This window comes from Lepidochelys kempii, chromosome 4 (genome assembly GCF_965140265.1).
Source record: "Lepidochelys kempii isolate rLepKem1 chromosome 4, rLepKem1.hap2, whole genome shotgun sequence".
NCBI classification, from domain to species: domain Eukaryota; kingdom Metazoa; phylum Chordata; order Testudines; family Cheloniidae; genus Lepidochelys; species Lepidochelys kempii.
In genome coordinates this window covers 89627248-89639626 of record NC_133259.1, presented here as the reverse complement: position 1 = coordinate 89639626, position 12379 = coordinate 89627248, and the positions used below count along the sequence as shown (strand labels likewise).

The 12379-nt window shown below is 41.7% G+C and overlaps 1 protein-coding gene across 6 annotated transcripts in view; it reads right to left on the bottom strand.

The window, feature by feature from the left end:
- The window catches only part of LNX1 (ligand of numb-protein X 1), a 364589-nt gene that overhangs the window by 120560 nt on the left and 231650 nt on the right, over positions 1 to 12379 (bottom strand). For all 6 annotated transcript variants that reach the window (XM_073342023.1, XM_073342024.1, XM_073342025.1 and 3 more), the window contains 2 exons: positions 4694 to 4758; positions 4452 to 4545 (listed from right to left, as the gene is read on the bottom strand). The gene's annotated coding sequence lies outside the window, so the exon portion shown is untranslated. The remainder of the gene's footprint in view (positions 1 to 4451; positions 4546 to 4693; positions 4759 to 12379) is intronic.

The window sequence follows — 12379 nt, the reverse complement described above, 5'->3', positions numbered from 1 at the left end:
GCATAATGTTTGATATAGTTACATTATTCCTTAAATATTTCCCATACACACATCTTGCAATGACTGTGAGCATTGGTAAATTGCAAACTTTCGATAGAGACCTCACATGCTACCCTTCATGGATAAATACCGGAAGTGATGTATTAGGTGCAGTGAGTTTGTCAGGTCTGAGGCAGGAGTTGTTTGTAAAGAAGAGTGAACGCTTTGTCTGCAGGCATCAATCGTCCTCTGTGCACAGTATTTAACTTAATTAATTTACAAATGAATTTGTGAAGATCAGCCCAAAATTTCAGTGCTCTTTCCCTTCAGGGAACATAAGAACGGCCATACTGGGACAGACCAAAGGTCCATCTAGCCCAGTATCCTGTCTTCCAATAGTGGCCAATGCCAGGTGCCCCACTGGGAATGAACAGAACAGGTAATCATTAAGTGATCCATCCCCTGTCGCGCATTCCCAGCTTCTGGCAAGCAGATGCTAGGGACACCGTCCCCATTAGAGCTCATCTCACCATGAACATGCTCTAACACATCAAAAAGGCTTTAAGTAAATTAGACTTTATGACAATTTAAAAAAATTCAAAAACATTCAGATCTTTCTTTGAGGTCTTCTGTATTTGATGAATTCTGCAGAATTATGCTAATTCTGATATAATTTAATGTGTGGGCTTATATCAGTGACATATGTGCACCTAAAGAATGTGATAGGAGCATTTTATAAATACATTACAAACGGTAAAAGGCAGGTGCTTAAGCCACATATGTGACATGTAAATTTCTTTACACAGCTCTGCCAATGAACCTCAGTCCTGGCCTGCAACACACAATTTTGCTCTCTGAGTCTTAGGCTTCTCTGGAGCAGAGAAAGAAACATCCTGAGTTTTGCAATACCAACAAAGAGAAACTAGGACTAGGACTCTCAAACTATTTTTTGTACATAACCCAAGACAGGAGATGAACTGAGGTCTCCAGAAGTTTAAGGCTGATGCATTAATCCTACACCTACACTTCCCCTGCTAACTAACTCATGTGTTTGTCATCAGAGCACAACTCTTACTGTGTATTTAAAGAACATACACTATTTTTAACTGTCAAAGGTTTCAGCAGTAGCAATCATTTAATGGACTATAGAAATGTGTTCCTACTGCTGACAGAATAACTTTACATTAATGTATTACAAGGGAAATTGCCATTTACATTCAGACATTGTGTCATATTCACAATGCTCCTGATAATATAGAAGCTGTTTGCTTTTCATTTGTGGACATGGATCAGAAAATACTGACAATTTTCAAAGCTTGCCTTGAATTTCAATGCCGCCTCCTTGTAATAGCTAACAGTGAACTACTGTTGGAATACACTAGGTCCCTCACACCACACAAAATATGTTGACTTGTCAAGTGTGTGGAGACTGCAAACTCTCTCCCCTCCCAAAAAGTTTAGCAATGGACCATTATTTTTGATTTTGACATCTGAAGAGAGGATGCAAACACCAGGAAGGAAGTTTTCAGAATCTGTATAAAATACTCTATAATAGACCTTCCAAAGGGAATATTACAACAGGATACAGTAAAGGAAAACAGGGGAAGGATTTGAAGGGGAGAGGCTCATGCTGTAAATGAAAAATACTTCTGCTGTGTTTGGTGTGTTTTGTTTTTTCTCAGAACTACTTTTGCCTAATGAAAAATGTATCATTAGTGTGTTAACCACTTAAAATAGACTTTGAGCACACTTGTGGAATTCTTAAGTATAGTTAATTTGTATCTTCCTAGTACAAGAAATGTGGAGGTATACTTATAATCAGTGTTGGACTACTCCCTTTAGGCCACCAACATATTGGTGGAAATGGATAGGTTATATCCTGTGTACTAGAATTCAGAAATCTTTGAAGGGATTCCCTCCCATACCCTGAACACTTCTTGAAGAACTAGAAGGAAAAAAAAAAAGTAATGTTTCTCAATAAACTGCAGACAAGAAGTCCGGGTCTGGAACTGCTCAATTATATCTAGTCCAAACAAAAATAATCATGAGTTATTGCACTTTGTGGTAGTGATTTGCATAATATGTATCAATATTCCATAGCACAATATGATCTAATTCAATAGCAAAAGTAATGTGGAACATAAAAGTTTAGATTTTGAATTTGTCTAATTCCAAAATCCCAGTATTTATTTAAGCATGGACAATGTGTTCAGTGCTGTACAAGACACAAAAAGCTTACACATCTAAGAGTTAACAAGCTAAGAAACAAAATAGGAAAGATAGGATTGCACAAGGAAACACAGAGAAACTTTGTGTTATATAAACTTTTGTTTGTCTTTGTTCACATCTTGAAAGTATCATGGAAGAAGTGAGTCGTAGGGAAGGACTTGAATATGGAGAGACCGATGGCATAGCAAAGAGGAATAGTGAAACTCCCTATAATTATGGAACGTAGCAGATCACTTTAAATCAAGCTTTTACAGTTATTGGCAAGATCTCAAGAGACAGGATTAGAAATAGAGCTATGCCAAAGGTCCACAGCAGAACTTCCCTAGTTTGTAATTGGCACTCAATTATTGAACCAGTAGGTTTTTGTCTGAACTTTTTTTCAGGCTCAAAAATGTTGTGTCAAAATTGGAATTGACATTTGTTGAACTACATGGAGAAATGCAGAATTGTTGAGGCTCAGGTCTTGTTGGTTTGAACTGAGTTTACAGTGAATGGTTAGATGCAGTAAATTATATGGTAGGTATTAGAGGTATGATTAGCAGGAAGCATGTGATCTGAAGGGGTCAACCACAATGCAAATCATGGGTATGCCTTCACAGAATGGGGCTAAGTCCCACTGAACTCTAAGTCTGCGATACAAAAGCAGTGACAGTACACAGTCCTAATGAGAAGCTCTGTTAACCATGTAAAGCTAAACAGCCTGCATGTAACAAAAGATACATCCAGGAAAAAAAACACTGGGAGGACAATGTTAAATTTTCCAGCTGTAGAGCAAATTCAGTTGTCTCTTTTCTTTTAATGAAAGGTCCAGAAGAGGATATCACATCCTTTCTAATTACTTTTATATTTCTGAAGTAAGAAAGCAGACCATACAGGATATACAAACTTTATGAACTAATAGTTTTGCGGAATCAATAAGTAGCAAATAAATTCTTAATGGTCAAAGGATGAAAAAGGTAAGTAAGTGTAACACTGACAGACCCCGGTTGTCAGTGGGCAGGATCAAACCTGGGACCTCTGGAGGTAAATACATGAGCCTCTACTGCATGAGCTAAAAGCCATATGGCACTTAGAGATTAATGAGTCGGCTCCTCAGCCTTAGAATCATAGAATATTAGGGTTGGAAGGGACCTCAGGAGATCATTTAGTCCAACCCCCTGCTCAAAGCAGGACCAATCTCCAATTAACTCATCCAACCAATTTTTGCCCCATATTCCTAAATGACCCCCTCAAGGGTTGAACTCACAACCCCGGGTTTAGCAGGCCACTGCTCAAACCACTGAGCTATCCCTCCCCCACTGAACTATGCTAAGTGATCTCTGTGCCACTATGGGGGACAGAATGCCACACCCAGGAGGTGTGTGGGTTACATAAGCATATAACTTCCCATTAACACACCCATGCAATAAACATAAGATTATTAATTTATCCTTTAAGTTGCAGTTCTCCTACAACATGCTGCAATTCCCTGCTAAATCACTAGGTGGCATGGGACAGATGAGAGGGTAGACAAGACAAGACTTCTCTAGTTAGAGTTAAGTAGAGGACTCAAGGACAATAAAGTTATGGTGTTTATTAGAGTTAATCCACTGCCATCGGTCTTCATTTTGACAACCCACTAGATCTCTCTCTCAAACACACACACACACACACACACACTCTTCCACAAAATCCCTGGGCAACTATACAGAAATAATGACAGGTTTCAGAGTAGCAGCTCACGAAAGCTTATGCTCAAATAAATTTGTTAGTCTCTAAGGTGCCACAAGTACTCCTTTTTTTTTTTGCGTATACAGAAATAGTTTCAAAGGCAGCATGGTTCCCCTCCAAGGGCTTGAAAATGAAGCCTCTCATAAAAAGAAGAGCTATTCCCTCAAGTGGCATTTCTGCAAAGGCTATTCAGTGCTACAGATGGGTCTACTGTGGCAGACTAGTTTGTATAGCGCAGTGCAATTTGTCATATTTATGAAGACAGGAGCTGGATGGGGAAACAGAAATAGGAGAGGTTGCAAAGAGTGGTCTTGGTCCTTAAGAGATAAAATGCATGAAAGAGGCTATTGATTCTGCTTGTTTGTTCAGTCTTTAAGTGACTGATGGAGGGCCAGACCCATCCATCTTTCCCAGCAGAAACCGAATGGGCATCCCCTTAGGGGACAAGTAGAAATGCAAGCAGAAGACTGAACCTTTAAAATAGCCTGGAATGGAGAGAGAGTTTTGCAAGTCAACTAGTCAAAAAAACTTACTCTTCGTATTCTTCCAAAACACTGTCTTGTAGAAGGAGCTGTCTTCTGCAACCTTTCGGATTCCTCTTCTGTGCTAAGGTGGTCTGTCAGCAGCCTGCTAAGAAAGCTCACAGGTCACAAATTATCTTTATACCCAAATGCCAATTTTTAGAACCAGATTACAGGATTCAGAATAAAATAAACTCATCTCTTTTCTTCGCTGAAGATGGGAGGGATGGTTAAAATGCTAAAATAATACCTGCCTCCACCTGTGCTGCTTGGTATTTATTCACACAGTCTGCGGGTAATGACACGCCGACAGTGGTATCTGAAAAAACAAAACAAAAAACAAAGCAGAAGTTTTGATACCTGAACCTAATTCTCTACCCACCAAGATTACTGCTCCATTCAAGTGCACTCTATAGTCCCTTGTCTATATGTGTTTATTAGTTTCCACATACAGAAGGAAACACATTTTGAAAGAAAAAAAGCTTTGAACTTGGTTGTCCCCTCAGAACACCGCTGACATGGAAAGGGTGCGTGCTACCAGAGAAGAGAGGGAAAGAGCCTTGGTACGTGCACTGCCCAGGGCAAGGTTCTAATCAGAAGGTCTACAGTACTGGACTGTCCTGTGCCTCCTGCCGTGCCTCTGAGCTTGAGCAACAGCCATCCCCTCTGTCTGCCAACTAGCACTAGTTGTTGACAGCAGCATAAACACTAGCTCTCCATGTCTCCCTCAGAATAGCTCATGTACAGACACATTAGGAAGGCCTGCTTCCTAGGGCACTCCTATACACAGTGGAATGTTCCTGCCCTTCTGCTTATTTGCATAGATTGGTGGGGGTCAGAGGCAGCCTAATTTTGTCAATTAATTGATCTTCGACTACTAGCGGTAGATATGCCCAATGGCCTGTGATGGGATGTTAGTGGGGTGGGATCTGAGTTACTACAGAGAATTCTTTCCTGGGTGTCTGGCTGGTGAGTCTTGCCCATATGCTCAGGGTTTAGCTGATCGCCATATTTGGGGTTGGGAAGGAATTTTCCTCCCGGGCAGATTGGCAGAGGCCCTGGGTATTTTTCGCCTTCTGCTGCAGCGTGGGGCACGGGTCACTTGCTGGAGGATTCTCTGCACCTTGAAGTCTTTCTCTTCCCTGCACTGTTTTTCTCTTCCTGGTCGTTTGTTTCTGAAGTTCTTTCTTATAATCCTTCACTTGCATTCAGTTCAGACTGCTGATAAGGGACACATTGTGAATGATACAATATTCAATTTACATGTGAACAGATGGAGGGATGGACATTTCGCGTCTGACAAAGCTGTTTTTCACATTTGCTGGTACCTTGATACAGCCTTTAAGAATGTATTTTCAGTTAGGTATACATAACGTCTTACATAGTATTTGTACATACATTTCAAAATGGTATAGATGACCAGTGTGACACAGGCTTTCATTTGAGCCCTCACATGACATTATTTGGGTAACCAGAATGTACATCCTAGAATCAGGAGGTACCTGTGACCCCCTCTGGATCCAGTGGTGCCGGAACAGAGGGAGCCAGGGGGGCCATAGCCCTCCCACTTTTTGAAAATAGACAGGCCTGACCCATCCACTTTTCACCATGGTGGACCCTGCCCCCTTCCCCTCCTCTTCCCCTGGAGGCCCCACCCCCCAGCCAGGCCAGCAGCTGGTGGAGCCTGGCCAGTTGTGGGAGCCATGCGGAGCCTCCACCTTCCTTCGGTGCAGGGGGCCCGAAAGCAGCCCCCGGCCCATGTCCCCTCCCCCCGGCATCTCTGACCAGCCCAGGGTAGGTGGAGGTGGAGGTAGAGGGTCCGCGCCAGCTCCGCACAGCTGCCCGCGCAGCTCTTACCCCGACTGGGCTCCAGCGGAGGGGCAGGGCCTCGGAGCCACAGCCTGGCCATGGTAAGAGCCATACAGTTAGCTTGGGGAGCCACAGCAAGGAGCCTCCACCTGCCTGTGGTGCAAGGGGCCCCCCCAAGAGCATCCTGCTGCTCATGGCTCCACCCCCTGGACCTTCCACCCAAGGGCAGGTGGAAGGTCCTTGCTGTGGCTCCCCACAGCTGCCACCACAGCTCTTACCATGGCCGGGCTGTGGCTCTGAGGCCTTGCCCCCCAGCCACAGGAGAGTCGGGGTAAGAGCTGCATGAGCAGCTGGGGAGGAGCCTGGATCCTTCCATGTGCCCTGGGTGGTGGACCCAGGGGACAGAGACACAGGCAGGGAGCTGCTTTTGCCCCCCCCCCCATGTGGGGGGGGCACACCCCAGTCTCAGTCTAGTTTCCAGCTTGGCCGGGGCCTCTGGAGGAAGAGGAGGGGTGGGGGTGGGATCCCGGGAAGATGCAGGGTCTTGGGGGGAGTTAAGGGGCAAGGCTATGGAGGACAGAGGCCTCCGGCCCCCCCACTTTTGGGAAGGCTCTGCCGCATCTGTCTAGACACTTGCCAGTTGGCATTAAGAGGTTCTAGGGTCACAGTGGTTTTATAACAAAAAGTTATAGAAATACAAGTCTAACCACTTTTACATAGAAAAACCTCATTAGCAAAGCTAGAGGGTGTGCCAGAGAGGAAGCAAAAGAAGAATAGAACATTCTGTAAAATCATAAGCTATAAACAACTGAAAAACATTGACAATGGGGAATTGAGACAGAGAACAACGAGAAACTAAGACACTAGGATTTTTTTCCTGCACATATTAAAACTTAAGTATGATCTATGGTAGCAACAGAGTGAATTGCACTATTATAAACAAAATCTATCTGTTCCTTGTAGGAGTAGGTTTTTAAAAGTAGGAAGTGGAGGATATAAAAGCTAAATGGTGTTCTTATGGTTAGTGTCTGATTTTCCACAAATTTAAGCTAAGTGATTCCCTAATTTTGCTTGTTAAGTAACTAGATGTTTTGGGAAGCCATGTATATTGCAGACTAGATTTACATTCATGATCATTTGATATTGGTGCTAGAACTAGGAGTTCTGGGGGTCCTGCTGCATGCCCTAGCTTGAAGTGGTTTCCATCAGATACGGGGTTTACAGTTTGGTTCAAAGGCTCTCAGCATCTCCACTGTACAAATTGTTCCAGCACCCTTGTCATTTGATGTTATATGCTACTGTCTCCAGTCACAATTCCTTCCCCTTAACATCTTCCAAATGTTTGCTGATATTGTGGCATCTTTACTCCAGATGAAAAGTTAAGTAGACAGCTCCTCTTTAGAGTCAATGACTAATTGCTACAAGGCTAGTTGGGCCAGTACTTCAGATCTTTCCTAATACTACTCTTCCCCACTTCAATTTCTTGCCATGCACACCTATACATTATATTCCTTTGTTAATCATAGGCTTCCATTTAGAAGGACAAACCACTGTTAATGCATTGCAGGCTGAAGCTTTCTGGTTGGGTTCCAGATAGCATTGAAAAGTAACCTTCAGCCCACTGAAAACAAAAACAAAACTAATCAGGTGGTTTGGAGATGGCATTTTCTGTGCGCCTGAGAAATAAATGTCAATTTGTTCACTTCTCATTTAGGGCCTCATCCAACTCCCACTAAAGTTAATGATAGTCTTTTTATCAATTTTAATAGGCTTTAGATTGGATTTCTTAAGAGGCTCTAAATTTGGCCTCCATAAAATCCCCAGAATCTAGTGAGGAACCTGGATGCCAAATAACAATTCTTTATTTTTATTTTAAAAAACCATGAAGTCTTCCAGAAGTCCACCCCTGAGAAGTTAAACAAACCTCCTCTCTTTCAACCCCAGTAGCAACTCATCTTGTGAAAACTTCCCCAAAACAATATTTTAGCCTGATGTGATTATGCTGCTAAGTCTGCAGCAGCAGCTGCTAACTAATAAGCCTTCTTCCCAGTTAGAAAGCTGAGGTAGATACAAGAAGATGAAACATCCCATTCCCTGGCATTCCTTTGCTTGGGATGGGAGAAGCGCAGCTCATTCTCATTGTTTCAAGGGTTTGATAGCTGCAGGCTTCTTCATTGACTCTGACGAGGCAAATGAGGCTGAATATGACAAACTGTAGAAACTCTGTCTGAACGTAAAAAGGAAGCCAGAACATAATGTTCTCTATCTTCCAGTCACTGTATTATGACATCTTCGTTTTTCTTTCTTTCATCTTTACTGGAAGCTCTCAACAATTAGTTCTTTATGCCACTATTATTACCACAGGCCTGTTGGCAGTTTGTCAAGAGAGAGCCAAAGTACTCATTTGAATTACTAAAATAATGTGCTCTTTAGAATTCTCTGCCTTCAAGTACAACTAGTTCTACCTCTTACCCTCCTCTGCTGTTGGACTGTACTTTCTCCTGCTGAGTCAGATCTTCTCTGGGCAAACTGGGCCTATAGACATTTTTCACTTCACTTCAGTGGATGCATGTCATCAGTCTGTAGAATTTTTGACTCCCAAGGACATAGAAGATGTGGAAGACAAAGTCCAATATCTGCTTATTCTACCTTCATTATTTTTGTTCCTGGTCTACAAACATGTTGATGTAACTAGAGAAAGTCTGAATGAAGAGAGGTGCTTTGTTTTACAGATGATCTTTTTGCTTTGCTTATTAATGATTTATTGAGTTATGTATTTAGTTCTTTTTACCGATAGGCATGGTTCTTGGAGATTTTTGTTGAGGAGAGGTGATTTATAACCATTAATGTGTCTCAATGGAGCCATATGAAACACATGAAGAAAAGTAGGAAAAAGTGAAAGATTGAGATTTTCCTCTTTCACCATCTGCTGCACCATATATATATGCTTATGTCCTTTTCTTCAATGCCTATAATCTCTGTGTTTAGAGTGGTTTAAAGTTCTGTCTTATTTTAAAATAGAAAGGTAAAACCTCTTCACACTCCATTTGCTGGCCAGCTGGAATGACAATGCCTCTTCTTGCTTATTTAAGAGAATTCAGAGCAGAAGGGGATAGACATCACACAGTTGGTATTCTCCAAGTAAAAGATGTCAATGGGAAACAAGGGAAAGACAGGTTTCAGAGTAGCAGCTGTGTTAGTCTGTATTCGCAAAAAGAAAAGGAGGACTTGTGGCACCTTAGAGACTAACAATTTATTTGAGCTACAGCTCACTTGCTTATGCTCAAATAAATTGGTTAGTCTCTAAGGGAAAGACAGCTTCAAATGGCTTAAAAGCGTACAGAGGAGTTATGAATGAGAACTGATTTCAGCCTGACTTCACAAGTCTCCTCTCCAAAGCCAAAATTACTCATTCACTAGCAGTAAGTATCTCTAGATAGTATCCAGCAAAAGCAAGTTCTATGACTTTAGAGTGTCATTCTCACCATGGGTGGGAAGTTCCAGTAGGGCCAGAGATTCAAAAACCAAGCTGAAATGTTATTATAATGTAATTATACGATATAATCACAACAGTCATGGAAAAGGAAAGTGCATAGCAGCGGAAAATAGACTGATTGCATTGGAACAACATTTGAGAAAGTAATTCTTCTAGTTTTAAAAAAATATTCTGGTTCTCATTTTTTATGGAGAACCCTGTTGTTCTTTTATTTAAATGGTACACATGAGATTTAGTATCTATTTTTGTGCAGTAGGAGATTCATTTTACTCTCTACACTTACATCAGTTTCCTTGGGTCATTATCTTTATACTTCTTTCATAATTAAATAATGGATAAATTTGTTGAAAACTAAATATTTCTGCCTTTTTCATGATTATCTGCACAACAGTCCCTGAGAAAGTGTCAGTCTCCATAAAAAATGCTTTCTTTACTCTAATGCTAGCTAATGAACTTAAAATCCTGTCTTTCTGCTGGTTTTAGGGTTTTCTATAGTATCCATCCACTAGAATACTTAAGCACTCCCCAGCTACCTTAACATCAGCATGGCAATGTCCCTAATGGACTTCATGGGGTCATTTGCTTTTCTCCTTTCACTGGTCACAGGAAATTGTGTTTGGGGTAGATGCACAATTTTTCTTTTTTAAATATCCCAGTTATGGCGTTGGAGAGTCTTGCAGTATGCACTAAAATTTTAGACTGCTCTAATCTCTGCTGGGTTTTTTTCCCCACAACTCTATTAACCTCACATTTTCCTTGGGTGTTTATAAACTGCATTGTTAAACCATGCCTATCTGTGTTGGTGGGTTCTGGATGTGAATATGGCAGCTGGGTCCCCCCCATGATGAAAATCAGAACCAGGGTCTTGGACTGGCAGTGGGGGAAGCAGAGTGGGATCCAGTCACGGGACTGGAGCACAGAAGTGATATGATCCCAGCAGTGCATCCTGTTGAGGAGGGCGGGCTGCTGCATTCTGCACAACCTAGGGTCTTTTGACTTGCTTCCACCTTGAGACACAGACACAGCATATTGTGGTAATCCAGTGGGGAAACGATGAATACATGAATACGCTGGGGCCAGATCTTCATTTATGGGGTAAGGGGAAAGTTTCCTAGCAAGCTGAACATGGAAACATTTTTTCAGCACGGATGGTACCTGTTTATCTAGGATAAGTGAAGAGTGAAATAGGACTCTGAAGATCATACCACTTTGAAAAACCTGGGTACATACCTGTACTAGAAGGGGAGGTCAATGTTTCAGTCAGTTATTTCCCTCTCCCTACAGGCATTGCTTTGGTCTTGTCCAGGTTTACATGCAGCCAGCTGTTCTTCTTCCAGGTGCTGACTTCTTGTCGGCATTGGGACATCCCTGTGATGGGACTGATTGCATCGGTGGAATTTTAGATATATGGGTGGAGATTATAGGCATTCTGCTGGTTGGGGAGCCCATGTTGTCTCATAAGCTTTTAATAGATTCATCTACACATTGAAGAGGAAGTGGGACACATTCTATCGTTCTGGGACACAAGAAGTGAGAGCTCTTGTGGAAGAGGCGCAAGTTGCCCTTCACCACCTGAGACCTTGTTTGAGTAATGATCAAAGCCACTGTACTGCTACACCATCTACTGCAGCTACGTCATTAAGATGATCAGCCACACCGTAGGGTCAACTGTTTCAAATGCTGGAGAGAGATTGAGGAGGATGAGTGCTGTGATAACAGCTTCTATTAGTCTCCATGAGAAGCTCATCTTATAGTGCTACTAGGGCTCTTTTCATACCGTACCCTGCCTAAAGCCCTTATATGCATTCTAATCAACCAATGCCACTTTGAAATATTAAATAATTGGCAATACAGAAGTACTAACTGATTGCAACAATTACTTGTTATGTTAAGAAAAATCAGTTAATAAAGCTTTTAAATTTAGCTAACCAAAAGAAACATGGGGAATTAAAATCTCATATTAAGTGTTATTTTTCCCCAAAAATCCTTTGATTAGTTTAAAAAACTCCTTGTTTGCATGCCTATGACTATCAAGCTCAGCAAAAGTACCAATCTTCAGCAAAATATTTTGGCTAGATAAAGACAGTTTGCCCTTTGAAAGGAAGTCACCGAGTTCTAAAGGAAAGAACCGATGAAACTTGGGCCACAGCAAAGAAAAAGATTTGAACTTGTGAGAATAGTAACAGACCAAAGGAAAATGCTAAGGGCAGTTCAAATTGTGGAAAAAAATAAATTACTTCAGAGGGGAAATAATCTAGAGGACATTTCTCTCTAATTTCTGCAAGAAAAATGCTAACTTTCTGCTACTTGACAAGTGTATTAATTAAAAAATCCAGCATATATTTCTGAGACTAGATAACAGGCTAGAAGCAGTTGGGAAACATGCTTATAATGTTTTGACTTGGGTTCTCTGAATTGGTGCCAAAAGCTGGGTGCATTCCAACCCCTCCCCACCACCAGTTCTCAGAGTCAAAAGTAGTCACAGACGAACTTTTATAATTGTAAAAAGAAAAGGAGGACTTGTGGCACCTTAGAGACTAACCAATTTATTTGAGCATGAGCTTTCGTGAGCTACAGCTCACTTCATCAGATGTTTACCGTGGAAACTGCAGCAGACTTTATATACACACAGAAA